An 18,933-nucleotide genomic window follows, 5' to 3' on the forward strand; every position below is an offset into this window, starting at 1 on the left:
CAACCACCACTATTAGAAAGAGAAACAACAATTCTCTTTGTCAATACGCTGAAATGTCCATTCATTACGCATATGTTAGGAAGTGCTACAAAAAGCTTTTCTGACATAGTTATGAATGGTGAAATGATCAAAAATGCGATAAGAAGCGGGAAATTTGATACAGAGGAGAGTAACAAGAGGTCAGTCTCAAGCAGAAGAGAAAATGATGTGAACAACACGAGTTACTCTAAACCAGTTACTGTGAGTCAGCCAAGAAAGGTGGCTACTAACCAACAAGGTTTATTAGGACAAGAATCTAGAGTGAAACCAGGTACTGAAAAGCTCCAGTTCACACCAATTTCGATGTCATATAAGGATCTGTATCAAAGCTTGTTTGATGCGCATGTTGTTGCTCCTCATTACTTAAAACCTCCACAACCTCCGTATCCTAAGTGGTATGATGTGAACGCGTAATGTGACTACCACGCGAGAATTACGGGGCACTCAATAGAGAATTGCATTACCTTTAAAAAGCTAGTTGAAAAATTCATCAACATGGGATTGTCAAGTTGGGTGACTCATCAAGTGCAGGAAATTCACTACCCAATCATTGATTGAGGATGGAGGGACTACAATGTATGAAGAAGTGGTGAAATTTAACACATCGATGCCATATATGCAGACACAATTAAAAGGATCATTGTTAGATATCCGCCTTAGAGGTGTTCTAAATAATGAGACTGTAGAGGAAACCCCTGAAGTATTTAGAGTCTGTTAGAGTAATGTTCAGAAAACACTTGTTGCTTTCAGCCTAGAAGCAATAAGAATTTCTTTGTGAAATAGGCTCACGTCTGAATATTATTATTTTAATGAATACATTATTGCAATCATCTTTGAGCAAATTTTCTTTCATTCTTTACGTTTTTTTCATTCTTTCAGATTTTTCTACCAAATTATTCATTCATTTATTCATATTAATCATACATTCTTTTGTATATTCTTCGGTACCCACCATGGGTCCCCAAATATTAATGACATAAGTGACGCTGCTACAGACTTAAAATCGCCTTTTGAGTGAGACATGTGTTTAGAGGGATCTCATGACTTTGAAGATGTCATAAATTGTAGTTTATTTCCTGACTTGATGAGGATGGTAAAGCAATAAGAAAAACAAGTGAGACAGTAGAGACGACGATCTTGAGAGAACAGGCATGACCGAAAAATAAAGCAAGACGTTGCTAAGTTACTTCAAGCATTTAAAGATGCCTTCGCATGGTCATACCAGGATATACCCAGTTTAAGCGCTGTCATTGCAATTTGAACAATAGCCCGATATCAGAAATTTACAGTATGTTCAAGAATGATGCAGTGAAAACTCTATCGGAGTAGTGCCTCTCTCTTTAAGTTCATCATTGAAGTTGAAATTCTTTCTCTCCGGGTATTGGCTGAGCAAGTTGGATGAAGCAGAACGGATCAAATCGCAATGTGATCAATTGAACTTGATAGAAGGAAGAAGACAAAAAGATATTCGTCACGGTCAGATGTACCAGAAATGAATGATGCGAGCCTATAACAAAAGGTTCATCCCAGAGAATTCCACGAAGGTGACCAAATGTTGAAGATCCTCCCTCTACAAAAAAAATATCTTGGAGGGAAGCAGATGCCAAATTGGGATGAACCTTATGATTATAGAGAAGGTTTTCTTTTCCAAAGGAGCTTTGATTTTGAGCGAGATGGATGATAAACCTGCAAAGTCCTGTAAACTCAGATTCAGTCAGGAAATACTCCGCTTAAAGAAAGAGAGGACCAAGGTAAAAACCCGCAAAGGGCAGTTTGAGTCCCAAAAAAAAAGAAAAAATAAAAAGAAGTGATGTGAAAAATGAAAAGATGAAAATGAAAAATGAAAAAATAAAAACGGAGAGGCTAAGGTGAAAACCCGCAAAGGGCGCCTTAGACCAAAGGGGATTTGAGTTGAAAACCCGAAAAGGACGGCTCAAATATTGATCAGAATGTGGTATAAGATTATCGGAGTAGCTCAAATACTGATCAGCATGGGGCATACAGTGGTCTTGCTATACCTGAATCAACAGAAAAGGGTAGGCGACATTTTGAGGCATCGACAAAGTACTGTAGATCTCCTAAACACATGTTAAACTCAGAATGGTCTTCAGAAAGTCTCTACAGCAACGTTCAAGCTGCGATATCTGGGGCACCTAATCCTTATACTATTTTTGTTATTCTTGGAACACTTCATTCATTTCCAAGATATGCATTCCTAAATCAATTTCTTTGTTATCCATCTTTATTATCTTTGACAACTTATTCATTTCGAGCTATGCTCAGAACCAACTCAATTCTTATCCATGATCTTTTTTGCAAGCATGTTGCATTAGAATAATGATTAATGGACTAATAAAACTTTCACAAAAGAAGTTTTGCATATTCCTCTGAAAAGTTTCTAAATAATATAGGAGCCTGAAACAGGACTATTGTTTATAACGCACCAGGTTGGAAATCTAATAAAGAAGAGTCTAAATTAAGACTATCCCTTTGAATTTTCTTGTCTAAAATATTAATTGAACAAAATGGCAAGATGTCGTGTTGGTGACAAAGCTTCAATGAACAAGCAAGCAATGATCACCGAATAATAAAAAGAAGTTGTTCTTGGAGAAGATTTCTTCATTTGTGCATGAGCATTTGGTACAACACCTTGGGAATGGTGTAAGAGACCAAAAAGTTTCGCATCCTGTATCATTGAATTGTGATAACAGAGGATTGAGAAAAGGCTAAATCTTTTACTCTTGGGTTACAAGGGGAAAAGATGATACAAATTTTGCATCCCAGTGGATCAAACTTGGAGGTTTACAGTGGGGGGCAATCTGGTCAAGTGCTTATTGGGTTCGCTATCTGAGTATAAAGGCGTTATAGTACATTAAGCGATAAGACCTTAATAAACTTGGAGTAAAGATAACTCAAGCGTTAAAATATCATTTTCATGACATTCTGCATTCATGCAAACATCATTCATATATGTCTAGTTAGGAGCATTTGATTCATTTTGATCATGTCATCCTAATCATTAGGCATAATTAGGTTCATAAATTGAATTATACAGGTCATGTTCTCCAGAGAATAAACCAGTGAAACCATAGATTTTACTTCCTTCGCAGTGCAGTGGAACAGATTGAAGCTACGATGGTGGATCTGGTTTCCCTGATATTGCAATTAAAAAGATTGAAGCCACAACGGCGGATCTTACTTCCTTAGTAGTGCAGTGGAACAGATTGAAGCTACGACGACGGATCTGGTTTCCCTGATATTGTAATTAAAAAGATTGAAGCCACAACGGCAGATCTTACTTCTTTAGCAGTGCAGTGGAATAGATTGAAGCTACGACGACGGATCTGGTTTCCCTGATATTGCACTTAAAAAGATTGAAGCCACAACGGCGGATCTTACTTCTTTAGCAGTGCAGTGGAACATATTGAAGCTACGACGGCGGATCTGGTTTCCCTGATATTGCAATTAAAAAGATTGAAGCCACAACGGCGGATCTTACTTCCCTGACGGTGCGGTGGAACAGATTGAAGCTACGACGACGGATCTGGTTTCCCTGATATTGCAGTTGAACAAATTGAAGATTACAGATCTTGTCTCCCTAAGCAGTAGTGGAGCAGATCAAAGATGGTGGATTTTACCTCCCTGAGGTTACAGTGGAGTACATTGAAGCCAATAATTCTATCTCCCTGGGCAGCAGTAGAATAGATTAAAGATAACAGATCTTATCTCCCTAAGCAGTAGTGGAGTAGATCAAAGATGGCAGATTTTACCTCCCTGAGGTTGCAGTGGAGTATATTGAAACCAGTAACTCTATCTCCCTGGGCAGTAGTGGAAAAGATTGAGGATTACAGATCTTATCTCCCTAAGCAGTAGAGGAGCAGATCAAAGATGGTGGATTTTACCTCCCTGAGGTTACAGTGGAGTACATTGAAGCCAATAATTCTATATCCCTGGGCAGCAGTGGAATAGATTAAAGATAACAGATCTTATCTCCCTAAGCAGTAGAGGAGCAGATCAAAGATGGTGGATTTTACCTCCCTGAGGTTACAGTGGAATACATTGAAGCCAATAACTCTATCTCCCTGGGCAGCAGTGGAATAGATTGAGGATTACAGATCTTATCTCCCTAAGCAGTAGTGGAGCAGATCAAAGATGGCAGATTTTACCTCCCTGAGGTTGCAATGGAGTATATTGAAGCCAGTAATTCTATTTCCCCGGTCGGCAGTGGAATCGATCGAAGAAAGCAGATCTTGTCTTCATGTATTGGCGTGAAGTAGATCAAAGAAAGCAGATCCTGTCTTCCCATACTGGTGGTGAAGTAGATATAAGTCTTATCTCCCTGAAGTTGCAGTGGAGCAGACAAAAGTAACAAATCCTATATCCTTAAAGTTGTAATGGAGTGGATTAAAACCGCATATCTCATCTCTCTGAAGTTGCAGTAAAGCAGATTGCGTCAAGACTTATCTTTAAGTTGTAGCAGAACAAATTGAAGCTACAAGTCTTATCTCCTTGAAGTTGCAGTGGAGCAGATTAAAGATAGCAAATTTTGTTCTTTTTGAGAAGCTACAACGTACGAAGCCTATCTCCCTGACATTGCAGTGGAGTGGATTGAAGCTAGTTCCTATACCCCTAAAAATGCAGTAGGAAGGAATGATGCTACCTAAATAAGAGAAGCACTGAAGAAGTCGAGGCTCAATAAGACTGGGCACAATTGGGCTTTTAGTCTTTGCTCTATTCCCGTTACACGACAATGAGCAAAGAGGGGCAGCTGTACAAGCCCAATAATGCCCGGGCCCAAACAAATAAATATGCCCGGGCCCAGACCAACAAACAAACCCAAATATCCCATTTGACCCACGCCCCATCAGCCTAAAACCAAAAAAACCCTAGGCGCTGTAGCAAACTCACGCCGCAGTAGCTCCCACACGCACGCCGCAACAGCCCCCGCACGTCACGTCCGTCGCCTCCGCATGTTGCGCACGTTACTCCACGCACGTCGCGTGCATTCTCCTCCAACAGTACCTGTAACGAGACTCAAAAACAAATAACAACAGAATACAGAGAATCAAGGGATTTTTATTGATTTTATTGTTATTTCTCTAGGTCGGCTATAAAACCGAGTCAGATTTTGTGTAATGGGGGGAATTTTTCAGTGTAAAAAATAGACGAAAATAAAGAGAAAGACTGAGATTCCAATTTTTTTCGAAGGTGAATTGTGTTTTTGATTTTTGTTTTTTCTTATTTATTTTTCATTTAAAATAAAAAAGAAAGGGAGAATAGCCTTACCTGGTCGCCTGAGTCGTCGATCCGGCGACTTCTCCATCGAAATCGGGGCATAGAGGCTGAGCGGCGGCGCGATGATGGGTTAAGAAAGCGCTAGCAGAGAGTGTTTTTCCCTTTTATTTTTTGCTTTTTGCTGCAAATAGGTTTTTAGCAGAAAATTGTTTTAAGACTAAAGAACAAAACGGCGCCGTTTGGTGTGGGTTGGGTCCGCGCGTTTTCACCCTAAATAGGTAATTTGCGCGATTGCCCCTTGGTGTTTTCACATTGTTCCAAAATTTATTTTTTTTATTTTTTTGATTTTTCCCGGTTTAATTTGAATTTGTTCACTTTAGTCTATGCCAATACACAGTGTTTTGGGAAGTTGGGTTATTGCCAATTTGGCCCCCCATGTAATGCGCGTGTGGCATATTAGTCCTTCGTTCTATTTTAATTTCATTTATTGATTTTTTTTGCAATTCGGGTTTTTTTACTTTTATCATTATTATTATATTATTTATTATCACCTATTATTTCTATATTTCTACGCATATACATAGTATACATACATTTTTTTTAAAAACTTTTATAAATACATACATATATTTTTGTACATACAAACATATTTTTTATAATATAGATATGCTTTTACATTTTAGTTTCTTTTCTACCTTTGTACATATGTATTCACGCATATTTCCATATATATTATATATATTATTCTTCACATTTTTTACAAATATATATATATATAAATATACATGTACATTTTAGAATATACATATATTTCCTATATATTATAATTTAAAATGTACTTTTATTTTATAGCATATATATTTACATTTTTTCCTAAAACATTTTCATTATTCTATATATATTTCGTTACTTGTATACATATTGTACATATAAATATTTAGATATATACATATACGTATTCTCATGATTTACCCATACATATACGTATACCTTTTTTTCTTTCTCGTAAATATATACATATGCATTTTTTTACTTTTATTTTATTTTTAATACATGTTTTTTGTTTGTTTTATTGGATATATTTCATTCCTTCTATTTGCATGTATACTTGTATATGTGTGTTAGATATATGTGTACATATGTTTGCAACTTTTTGTTATATTGTATTTGTATATATATTTGCAAATATTTATTCGTATATGTTGTAAATTAAAGTATCTGTATCATATTGTACATTAACTTTTTAACATATCCTTTTAAAAATATATTTTGGTTTTAACCATTCATCAAAGTTATTTTCTTGATTCAAAGGTTTTTTTTTTGAATAAAAGCAATAATCGAAGTTTGGAATTTTCGAGGGAAATTGAGCCCTAACGTATTGGGTTCTGATTTTCTTTGTTAATCTTAAATAACCGAGGATATTCTTTATTCAAAATGCATGAGTATAAAAATCACTTTTGAGAACTTAACTTGTCGTGCCCTAACGTATTGGGTGTGGCATGTTACTTTCTCGAAATGAAGATTTTCGCATAAAATAAAAGTGATATTCAAAGTTCGGGGATTATGAGGAATTGTACCCTAACGTATTGGGACTCGATTTCTTTACATGACTTGAACAATTGATTATCCTTTTTCAAATTTCATCATTTGAGTTGATTTTAAAATCTTTTAAACCTTCAACACTAAGACATTAAATGATCAATTTGGTACCGATTTTGGGCGTTACGAGGGTGCTAACCCTTCCTCGTGCGTAACTGACTCCCGGACTCATTTTCTCAAAATTCGTAGACCAAAATCGGGTGAGCCGATCACACCTTAATAAAGGATCGGTGGCGACTCTAGTTTATTTTTTTAAAGTCGACAACTAAATTTTTGTTTGCAAAAAACGGTTCCGACAAATATTATTTCATTATCATCAAACAATTAAATAATGGATTTTATAAATACTATTTACCACCGATAATACAAGTCTACATTCTAAAATAATGTAATTTTAAACAAAAAAAAATTTGAAGGTATTTATTCTACTAAATACTTAAAATTTTTTCAAGTTAAAAATTCAAGTTAAAATGTATTTTTAGCCCACATGGCCTGGACACACTACCGTGTCCTTGGCTGTGTGGATCCTGGGACTTAATTTTTTCAAAAATCGACAGAGACTGGCGTGTGGACCACAGGCCGTGTGAAACCTGAAACTTATTTTTTCATTTTTAAAACAAGTCAGAGAGTTACACAGGTAAGGCACATGGCCGAGCCACACGGGACTGCTATGGGACTCTACAGTGAGGAGTTTTTAAGTGCTAAGAACTTCCTCCGCCTACATCGACACATCCATTACTCGCCATCTCGTTGTTGGGCAGAGCTTATGGTAAGTAGGACACTTTATGACGCGAGTCGCTCGAAGGTGGCTTCTCTCTTTCCGGCCTTACGGTATCTTCATGCCCTTTTAGCTCACACTTTGACCGGTAGGAGAGAGAGCAACGGAGTCGTCAGTACTACTGATGCTTATTTTCTATGAAGCATGGCCACCGGACATATCTTTGATTTGACATACTTCATCGCCTTAGCCTTCCGCCATCAAACTAACCGCCACAGGAAGTGTCCCATCTGTTTAGGCTCTTATGTGACTCGACTTGCTCGACACACCGGAGCAGTCCTCTACACTTACACTCGTCGGCCAGATGTCCCCACAAGGAATCTTGAGCATGATCCATATGAGGATGATCGAGCGGCGTCGTGGAATAGATCCTCCTCAGTACCAATTAGTTCATTCTAACTCTCAAAATGAACCCGAGGACTTCACTGATGATTTCCCCTTCCATCCGAGGATCCACCTCATCCTCCACCTTTGAGTCACCATCCTGTTTCTTTTGCTGCTACTTTAGCGGACCTCTCTGAGCGGTTCACTCGTTTAAAGTAGCATTACTTTTAGAGGTTCGACAGTATTAATACGACATTGCAGTAGATCTGTCAGCATCTCCATATCTCCTCCTCAGCGCCGACGACTCACGACACCGACATGTCTGATGATGAGGACCATTGAGTCCATTTGTTTTATTTTATTTTTATGTTTATTGTTATTTTCTTAGACTTATTTTGTTTTTATATTTTGAACTATATTTTTATTTTTATGGTTATTTCTAATCGAGTTTAATCCTTAATCTTCTTCACTATTTATGTTTATTTCTTATTAGTTTGCTCGAAATCATGCTCTATATTTAGATTTGACTATAATTTCGCTTTTCACCATTCTTTGAATTCCATCCAATATTTAGGCGCTTTCAGCTTTTTTTTCTCTTTTATGATATTCGCTTATATGTGATTATATATGTTTGTACATTGAGGGCAATGTACATCTTAAGTGTGAGGAGGTTATTTATATAATTATTATTAGAAAATCCCTGAATTATTTATTGTGTTTAAGTAATTTTCTCATACTTGTATTAGAATAAATTTTTATTGATTTGTGATTTTTGTTGACGTGTTTTAGATTAATTTGTTGATAATTGTGTATTGGTTGATTTAAACTTTAAGGCATGAGAGAATCAAGCATGCTAAGTCTATTTTCAAAATTAAAAAAATTTAGGTTGTTTCCCTGAATTGAGGTATTACCTTGAAGTTTGAGATTTGCAAGATTGATATCAAAAACCATAATTTTTTATGAGATTTTGAGCCTTTAGAGCATACATTTTTCTTGCTCATTTTTATTATTGGTTATGAGTGTGTCAATATTAATTTGTTATTCTAGAACTTCCTTCGATTATGCATGTCAATACCACACCTTTGATTTGATATACTGAGATGATAAAGACATTTAGGTTTTAACCCACTTATCCCATAAAAAGCCTACCTACATAATTAACCCTTAGTGAACCCCTTTGAGCCTAACACACCGTTTCTTGATTCACCCATTAATTTTAACCCATAACTCATTTTTTGCTCGTTGAGAATTTTTCTTGTTTTATTGACTCCATTTTTATCGAGATTTGATTTGGTTAATTGTCTGATTAAGCCTTTTGTTTAAGTTGCTGAACTATTTCTTATTGCTCTCAAATAAAAAAATAAAAAAACAAAAAAACATATATATTGATTATTATCTCTATGTTAATTGAGCTTGAACAGTTAAATTCATATTTTGAGAAGAAGCTCGTGTTGTTCTTGAATAGTTTTCGATTGATGTAATTGTTTTTAATTCAACATTTGTTTATTTTTCTAGTTTGGTAATTTATCAATTCAATCTCGATTTTAACCAACTTTTTCAGCCTTTCTCCACACCCTTTAACCTAAGCCCCATTACAACCTCTTAAAGATCTTTTGATTTGTGTATCATCTCATTTTATAGTGATGGAGATTTGATTTTCATGCAAGCCTATGATAATGACTTTTCATGTTTGACTATTGAGTGCTTATTTTTGGCCCTTAAAAACTTTGAGTGATTTGAGTGAATCTTTAGTGAGGATGTTGATTCTTGTCGATTTTGAATTTAAGGTAATTACTTAGATAAGGGGAAATACCTATATTTTCATGCTTTAAAAATGTTCAAATTGGATTTTTTGAATCTTTAGTGCTCTTTTAGTTGAATTATCAATGTATGATTATTTGTGAATTATGACTAAACATCATTGATGAGAATTATGAGTTGAGAAAGATTAATTTTAATTGTGAGTTGAGGATTTTGCTTGAGGACAAGAAAACGCTTAAGTGTGAGGATATTTGATAAGCCATAAAAGTAACATATTTTTAATCTCATTCTTGATGCGTTTTTGGATGATTTATTATGTAAATTAGCGAATTTGATGCTCCTAATCCTTTAAATTCATGTTTCTATACTTGGGGGAGCATAGGGGAGCGAAAGGAGCGAAAAACAAGCCAAAATCGAGAAAAAAAGAGCTATTTTTAGCATCCACACGGCTTGACCATTTCCACACGGACTGGCCACATGCCCGTGTGAGCCATACGGGCTGGCCACACACCCATGTGCTAGCCTGTGTCGATTTCGCACCCTGTTTCTCAAACACGCGGAAAAACTCAAGTTTTAGCCTTTCTGAGCATTCTAAAGTCTATAAATAACAATTAGAAGAAGACCTAAAGGAGCACTCAGAGAAGATTGAAGAAATTACTCGAAGAACACCATCGGAGCCAACTCAAAAGCGGATCTCCATCAAGATTGAAGATCTTTTTTTAACTTCTTTCAAAGTTTTAGTGAATTTATTTGTCTTGTAGTTTTTCTGATTTTGAGATGTTTTCATTTCAGATTATGAACTAAATTCCCTAGATACCTAGGGAAGATAAAACATATGATGAATCTTATTATTTGATTTCTGAATTACATGATAAAGACTTGGTTCTTATTCTCAATTATGTATGCTTAATTCGTGCTTTAATATTGTCAGGATATTAATTCATGTTTAATGTGCTTATTTTAGTGGAGCAAAAGTCCCTGTTTAAGAGTAGATCTAGAATAATTAAGTGGAGTTGCATGCAGTCCTAGAAATAGGACGACATAAATCTACTAGATTAGAGTCAAATCTTGTAATGACCCATTTTCAGTGAAATCGGAATAGTGGTTTCGTGACCACAAATCAAAGCTAGAAAGAAAATTTATTTTAATATTGTAGTATAGTCCATATTATGATAGGAAGGTTGCATGAAAATTTTGATAAGAAAATTTTATTGATTATATGGTTAAATTGATTTAAATGGATTAAAAAAATGTATTTTCGAGACTCGTTCGGTAAATCGGATTCATAAATATTTATTAAAAATATTTACGAAATTAGTTGTGTGTCTAATTAGGTTTTGATTAGTTGAATTTGACTTAATTAGAAGTAATTAGGAAAAAGGATTAGATTGAAATAAGTGTGAAAGTTTAACTATAAATTAAAGAAAGTAAAAAGGACTAAATAGGTAAATATACCATTGTTATAAATTGAGGCGATTTAACATTGAAAAATCTAAGATATTTTTAATTTAAAATATATATTATATTATATTTACTAAATTAATAAGTATGTTGTTATATTATATTATTATAATATTTTATTATATTATTATGTATATATAAAACAAAAGAAAGAATAGAAAGAGTAAAGAAATAGAATGGAAACAGAGAGAATAGGGAGAAAGAAAGAAAAAGAAAATTTGGGATTTCAAGGGTTCAAACTTAAATTGGTAAGTCAAATTAATTCATTTTCTTGTAATTTTTGAGTTTTATGATTCTAGAACAAAATACTATTAGGTATATGTTGAAATTTTGAAAGTTAATAGATTTTTGGATGTAGTTTATATTGAATTAATGGATGAATTAGAGATTGAATTGATGGAAATTCAAACTAAAATTGGGAAAAAGATTAAATTGTGAAATAAGTTATAAGTTTAATGCAAAAGGATTAAGTTGTAAGAAATTTGAAATTAGGGTTTATTAGTAAAAATTTAAGAGTTAAGTTAAGTTATAAGTAGAATTTAAGTAAAATATAAGGTGTAGATTATGATAGAAGTAGAAATAATTTTAGTTATGAATTAAATTGAAATGTGAGTTAAGGCAAGAAATGATGAATTTATTATATCATACATGTTTATTTTTATTAAATAGTATAGGAAAGTCATTTGATTGTTTTCTCTAATATATAAATGTTATATGTTTTATACTGAAATTGAAGAGAAAGAAAAGAAAGGAGAGGACCTAATTGAAGAAAAAGGAAAAAGGGAAGGCTAAGGAGTGAAGGAAGACATCATTTCAACCTTTTGTTGTAAGTACTACAAGATTTTTTTAGAAATTATTTTTTATTAAATGTCTATATTATAGTATAGAATTATTTAGAAATAAAGTAAAATAAAGTAAAATAAAAGATTATGGAACTATGAAATTTGTAAAGAAAATTATAGATGGAAAATATAAGATGGTATATTGTTTGAACATTAAGTAAATGTTGTGACAAAAATATATATATGTGAAAAGGTGTGATATTTGTGAATTGTGAAATAAGCACTAAATTGTAATGATGGAGAAATGAGAAATCTTTTTCGAAATAATTCTGTAAAGTATTTAAACGTATGAAATTCAGTTTTAATGCTCAAGTAGATAGAATTTAGAACTACCAGGATATTAGTGGCATGCCATTAAGGAACTCTATCACGCTCTCTGATATTTAGCACATCAGTGCTCTCTGTTTAGCACATCAGTGCTCTCTGTTTAGCACATCTGTACTCTCCGTATAGCACTTCAGTGCTCTCTGTTCATTAGTGCATAATAATGCACCTCTGTATTTGTTCCGTATAGCCGGTCTGTTCTATAAAATCTACTTTGGGCTAAGAATATGAGTTGTGAACAAAAGCGAATGATCAACGTGTTAAGGTAAGTTTTATAACTTACAAAAAGATATATTAAATTTCATTAATAAATAGCATAGCTAAAGAAACTTATATGTATGTAAATATGTATTAACAGATGAGTTTAAAATATTTTATTGGGATTTATTTACCTATTTATTCTTATAATGCTTACTAAGCCTTCACCGGCTTAGCGCGTTTAATTTTAACGCGTAGGTTCAGTTAGACTCGAAGAGGTAAAGTCAGATTAGAAGATTTCTCATCTCATCACATCCTTAAGAGCTTCAAAAGTAGGTACCATATTTTGAATTAAAATGGCATGTACATAGGTAGTTCAATTATGTTTCCATGTATTAGGGACTAAAATGTAAACTATTGAACTTCTATCTATTTTGAGGTGCTTGAAGTATTTTGGTATATATGAAATGAATTAGTGAAACTAAAAGTATGTTTGCAAATATGGTTGGTAAGTTAAAATGCTATGTACAAATGTTTTAATTAAACAATATCTGGCCATAACCGTTTTGGCACCAAATGTAATAGTCTTATACCGGGTTTGTACGATTGGACCGGGTATAGGGTTGTTTCAAATCTAATAGGGGAATCCATAGATCGAGTTAATGCGATAATAGGGGTTTTAATTAGGAAGAGATTTCAATTAATTAACCTAGAGTTAGTTGTTCTTACTCTCGAAAGAGATATTAACATAATTTAGGGATTTCTATGGATCAAGACACATGTGAATAAATTATTTAATTCAGATTCGAAATAATAAGTGAAGTCTAGGTGGATTCTTTCCTAGATATTGTCTTCAAATATTTTCCTAAATCATTCTCTGTCGCGTTCTTAGTTAATTTAGATTAGTAAATTTAGATTAAAACAATCATCCCAATTTATCGGCTAAATAATAGAAAAATAGTAATTACTAGTACTTTTAGTCCTCGTGGATATGATATTGCCTACTGACCATAGCTATACTATTGTTCGATAGGTGCGCTTGCCTTTGTCGTAATTATAGTTAGTTTAGTGACCATCAAGTTTTTCTCCTGTGCCACACAAGTCTGTCGACTCCCATATTCCAACAGAACATCCACAAGTCTTTGCATGGGAAGAGGTTTGGATGAGAACGACGCAAGGGTGAGAACGGCGTCGTACTTCGATGTCAAAACCGTAAGAACAATCTCCACCTTCTCAACCTCCAAGGTTCAAGATCCAGATACTTCGATCAAGGCACAGGTATTCTGAATCTTAGCCACATATTCTTTAATTGACATATCACCTTTTTTAATCGAATGCAACTCATGTTTAGTGCGAGATAATTTGGCTCTGGTCATGGCGGCGAACAGTCGGTTTGCGGTACTCCAGACATCGCACGAAGACTTTGAAACTATAAAACAAGAGAGAAGAGCATCACTTATTGTAGACAACAACCAGGATGCAAGCAAATTATATTGGTGATGGAACAACCATGCCTCTGGATTCAGAACCAGAGGACCCTCCGGAAATGGAATAAACTATGGTGGAGCAGGTAAGGTACTTTCAATAAACCCTGTTAACTCATAACCTTCAACAATCAATTTTATGTGTTGTTGCCACTGTACAAAGTTACCTTCATTTAATTTGACAGTATCATGTCGAGGGAAGCATTGAACTAATCGAGAATTGGACAGTACATTGGACGAATTACCATTGTTTGCATAAACAGACTCAGTCGAGTTAGCCATGAAAGCGTAGCACGAGCAAGTCTCCAGGATTTAGGCGAAAGATACCATGTAAGTATATACAAAGATTTCAATAGAAAATGCAATGACTGAAATGAATTGAGAAAATTGATTTATTATTGCCTATTTGATACAGTTTATCAAGTGTATTTATATCCAATTTACAAAGGGATAACTACTACTAACAACTTGTGAACAGCTCACTAACAATACTAACAACCTAACAGATTCTTTACTAATGTTGATATACTCTAACATGGGAAACTTCACAAATCTGTTTTCAAATGTTTGGTTTGAGTGTTGGAAAAAGAGAAAACAGGAGCTAGTTTCAATGACACTTCTGAATTGGGAAGTGAAATAACTTCAGTTAGTGGCGATGGAAATAGGGATGTTGATGACCCTTTAATAGAGGGAAAGTCCTTTATGAAATCCCTAGATCTTAGTCTTCCCTCTTGAAATAGTAAGGCAAAACATCAAATATTGTTCCATCTTTCATGTCAAATTTTAAACATTGGAGCAATTCATAATATATGTTTTCTTTTTTCAGTGACGCTAAAAGGAAGATCATCAAGACCTCCTCCAATGACAAATTCTGGGTGTAGTTTAAGAATGAATTCAGAAAACCAGCTACTTGTAATGAGTCCAAGAGCTAGAAGAGCCTTTGGTCATGCCTTAGATTCCCAACTCCCCTAGTCTTTCTTCATCAGGTTCGATTTGCTTAGAGACAGAAAAAGAAAACTTCAGCTGGTTTTCATTGATGATTGATGAAATGCTTTCCTAGATCAAACATGGCTTCTATCTGAATACGAAACAGAGGAATTACATTTGTGCTAATATGCTTAACCATCCGTACACTATACATAGCCTCTGTGCTGAACAATCATGCTTAGACCTTAGTTCATGAAAGATGAGACAATTTTAGCAAAAACTATTTGGAAATTCTTTAAGCATACCACGTTAGTGCTCCAAAGCTTGACAGAGCAGTCATTACTTCAACGTACTGGCCAAACTTTGTTGGTTCAACTTGAGAAAAGTCGACAGCACATTGCCCTCTTTTGGTTGTTCAGTGTATTGTAAGAACCCTTAACAAGTTTCGGCATCCCATGTCTGTATTTAACTATTGCTACCATGAGACTCCTTAAACTTCCATCTCCAAAGGATTGAGCAGTTCTTAATGGCTACATTGTAGACTCTGGCGGCCAGCATAGCAATGGACTAATGGGTCGGGCCCAAGTTTTGGTGAGCTTAGAGCCAATTAGATTTCATTTCTTCCAATTGATGATTAGTATAACTATTTTTTAACAAACCTCTCTCCCATATTTGTCCAATAAAATAAGTCTGAGCTGTTACTAATTTGCGGGGTTAAAAATTTTGGTTCTCTAGCTTCATGTGGTGCATCACAGCCATCCCTTACAAACATATATATACACATATGTATTGTCTTCCATCGCTGATTTTAGTCGATCAAGGAGGTAAATCATTCTGTTAAGCATTACAGGCTTTAAACGATTTGTCAAAAATGAGGGATGATTTAATTAGGAGATGGAAATATGTCATTATTAAGATGCTGTGGGTACAGGTTTTAGAAGCAACAACATGGAAACAAAGTACGCATTAGGTGATGAGGAGGAGGAGACGACGGTGGCCATTGATGAGGCTGATGACTTGCGGCAGCCCAATGACACATTTCTTAGTGATTTGAATCTCCTGATTGTAGCGCTTTCACTAAGCTCCATATGCAACGAAGGAGATGATGGCTTAAACTTGGATGCCACCGACAACAACGAAGTCAATTTTAAGGATCGTGAAGCAGGTAAGGATAAGGGCAAGACCTGCAATGTTCCCAGGCTCCATGCTAGAAAACGGGATACCAACGACGACGTAAAGCTCATGAGACGACAAACACAAAAGTTCCAAATACCACACAAGGATTTCAGGTGAGAGATTTGGCAGTGTTTCTTTTTGTACGTTACGTTTTTACATTAAAGAAAAGAGAAGTAGATAATATATGTCTAGTTATTAATGCGCTTAATTTATGCACAGGCATTGCAGAAGAATGTAGACGACGACATTGGTACAGAGAGGAAGAGCGAAAACAAGAAAATTTTGATGGTTAAGCGCTGAGGAAATTGGCGGTTCTTTTTGTATTGTAGCAGCTGGTACTCTAATATATATTGTTTTTTTGATTGGATTCAGATAATTCCCTTGCTTCATTATCGGTCAGTTGGCCTCCAAATTCACTTTATTACATTTTTTTTTTCATATATTTTAATTATTTTTAAAGTTGCATGTGTTTTTTTTCTTTTATAAATCATAAATGACATTCCAAAGCTCAATCTCATTAAACCCAATGTTTAAGTTGCTATCTAATATCACTTAACTGAACCAATTTGAAGTAAACTTCAAGTATTTAATTGTACTAACAAAATTTATGTATGTAAACTTTGAAACTAAATTCAAGCACCAAAATGTATATTCATCTTATGAATAAATAAATAAAGGTTTAAAATGTCAAGAATCTATGTACTCTTTTGAAATTTCATATTTAATTTCATTTTAATTTTGAGACATTGAGTTCCTATATTTTTCTTGATTTAAAATCTTGGTCCCTAACCTAACTTCCGTCCATTTTTTATTTAGTCTCTAATGTGGCAATTACGGAGATAAAGAAAATAACTTTTATAATTTTTGTTAATTTGTCCATTGCTCTTTAAAAATACATAAAAATTAAAAAAAATAGATAAACCACGACTTAAAACACAAATGATAACTAATATACATTGGGTTTGACGGTCAAGAATTAATGTTCGATGTTTATCGAACGAAATTGAAAGAATTATTAGGATTGGTAGCTTAGAAATCAATCATAGTTGTGCAACTGAGTAGATAAGATGATGAAGAGATGTGTGATTGGGTCGAATCACCAAAAATAAATTCATATGCTTAAACCAAGTCTAAATTAAAATTTGCAGTATATAGAGTAAAATCAATCCCATAAAAACTGAGTTGATTAATTTTACGATTTTTTATGATGAAGATTAAGCGAATCTAAAAAATTAAAAAAAAAATCTAAATCTAAAATACAACATAACTTCTTTCTATAAGATGGATGTAGTTGATGAAGATGAGTGATCTCCTCTAATTCTTTCTCCAAACTATTGGTGGTTGATTCATGCTAATTTATTTATTTTAATTATTTATTGTTATTTTTCAATTTCATGTTATCTATCTCATAACTTGAATATGCTCTTTATCTGTTTCATTTACACTAAATATTAATCAATTATGAAATGCAAATTAAACATATTTTTTCCTCCTAAGAAGCATTTTGTCAAATCAAATTTTATCTTCACAAACAAATAACTATTCTACCATAATATTAAATTTATTGATTTTATATGTAAATGTTTATTTCATTTTTCATTGATGTTATAATTTTGTGTCTTAAATCATTTTATTTCTCACAAATCGTGTCTTTAATTAGAGACTACACAATATGGTCTATATAAAAACTTTTTGAAATTGTTGGCTTCTTTTCAAGTTTTTCTTTTCATATTTGTTCACTCTTTTTAATTAATTTTGTTTTTATTGTTATTTTTAAATTTTATTATAATGAAAAAATTTGTCAATGGTATGTATTAAATTTTAATTATATTATATTAATTTTTTTGTTTTAAATTGTTTTGGAAGTTATATAATTTTATTATTATCTGTCTTAAATCATTTTTAAAAGTTATAAATTTTGTAAGTTATAGTATTGTGATGCATATGGAGATTTTTTTTTTAATTATAATAGAAGGGCACGTGACTCGAATCCAAATCACATTGTAAACACCTTGACATCAGGCCAACCCACGAAGTTTATACGGAGAACCATTTAAAACAATCAAATTAAAGTAGATAAATTTCAATCGTTGTCCTTTTTTTTAGTATATAGTCAAAAGGTAATGAATTTTAATGAATCTTTTTAAGCCTATTTTTTTATTTAATTTATGTTCTTCCTGCACATCTTTGTAACTTTTATCGTTGAATATTATCAAGGAAACACAAATTTTATCAATGAAATACAAACTTTATCTAAATAATTAGCTTCTTCTCCGAATATTTGGGCTAAATTCAAATCTTGAAGTCGATATTATTGGGAGGGCGTTACCTAAATACCACTTCAACCCGAGCAAGACTATACTCAAATTAAACCATAAAACGGATGAGAATAGTTGTGGTTATACAAAAAAAAATTCAATTTTTCTATAGAAATATCAGGATTCTATGCCCATTACTTTTTAGGAAAAATATGTAACGACCCGATTTTTAAGGTATCAGAAAATACGATCTTAGAACCCTATTTTTGTAAACTAAATCCTAAATATAAAATAGGAATACTTACAGATATTGTGTAACCATTTTGTCTATAAAATAGTTAAATAAAGCTTAAGAACTAAATTATAAAAATTCATTCGTTATAGAATTTTAATTAAAAAGATACGAGAACTTTACTCATAAATTGAAAAACAATAAAAAAATAACACGATGAAATTTTATTAAATTAAAAGGGTTAATGTTTTTAGGAGTTGTAAAACACCTCACCTTTGATTAAAAGTATATATAT

The sequence above is a fragment of the Gossypium raimondii genome, chromosome 7, assembly GCF_025698545.1.
Source record: "Gossypium raimondii isolate GPD5lz chromosome 7, ASM2569854v1, whole genome shotgun sequence".
NCBI lineage: Eukaryota > Viridiplantae > Streptophyta > Magnoliopsida > Malvales > Malvaceae > Gossypium > Gossypium raimondii.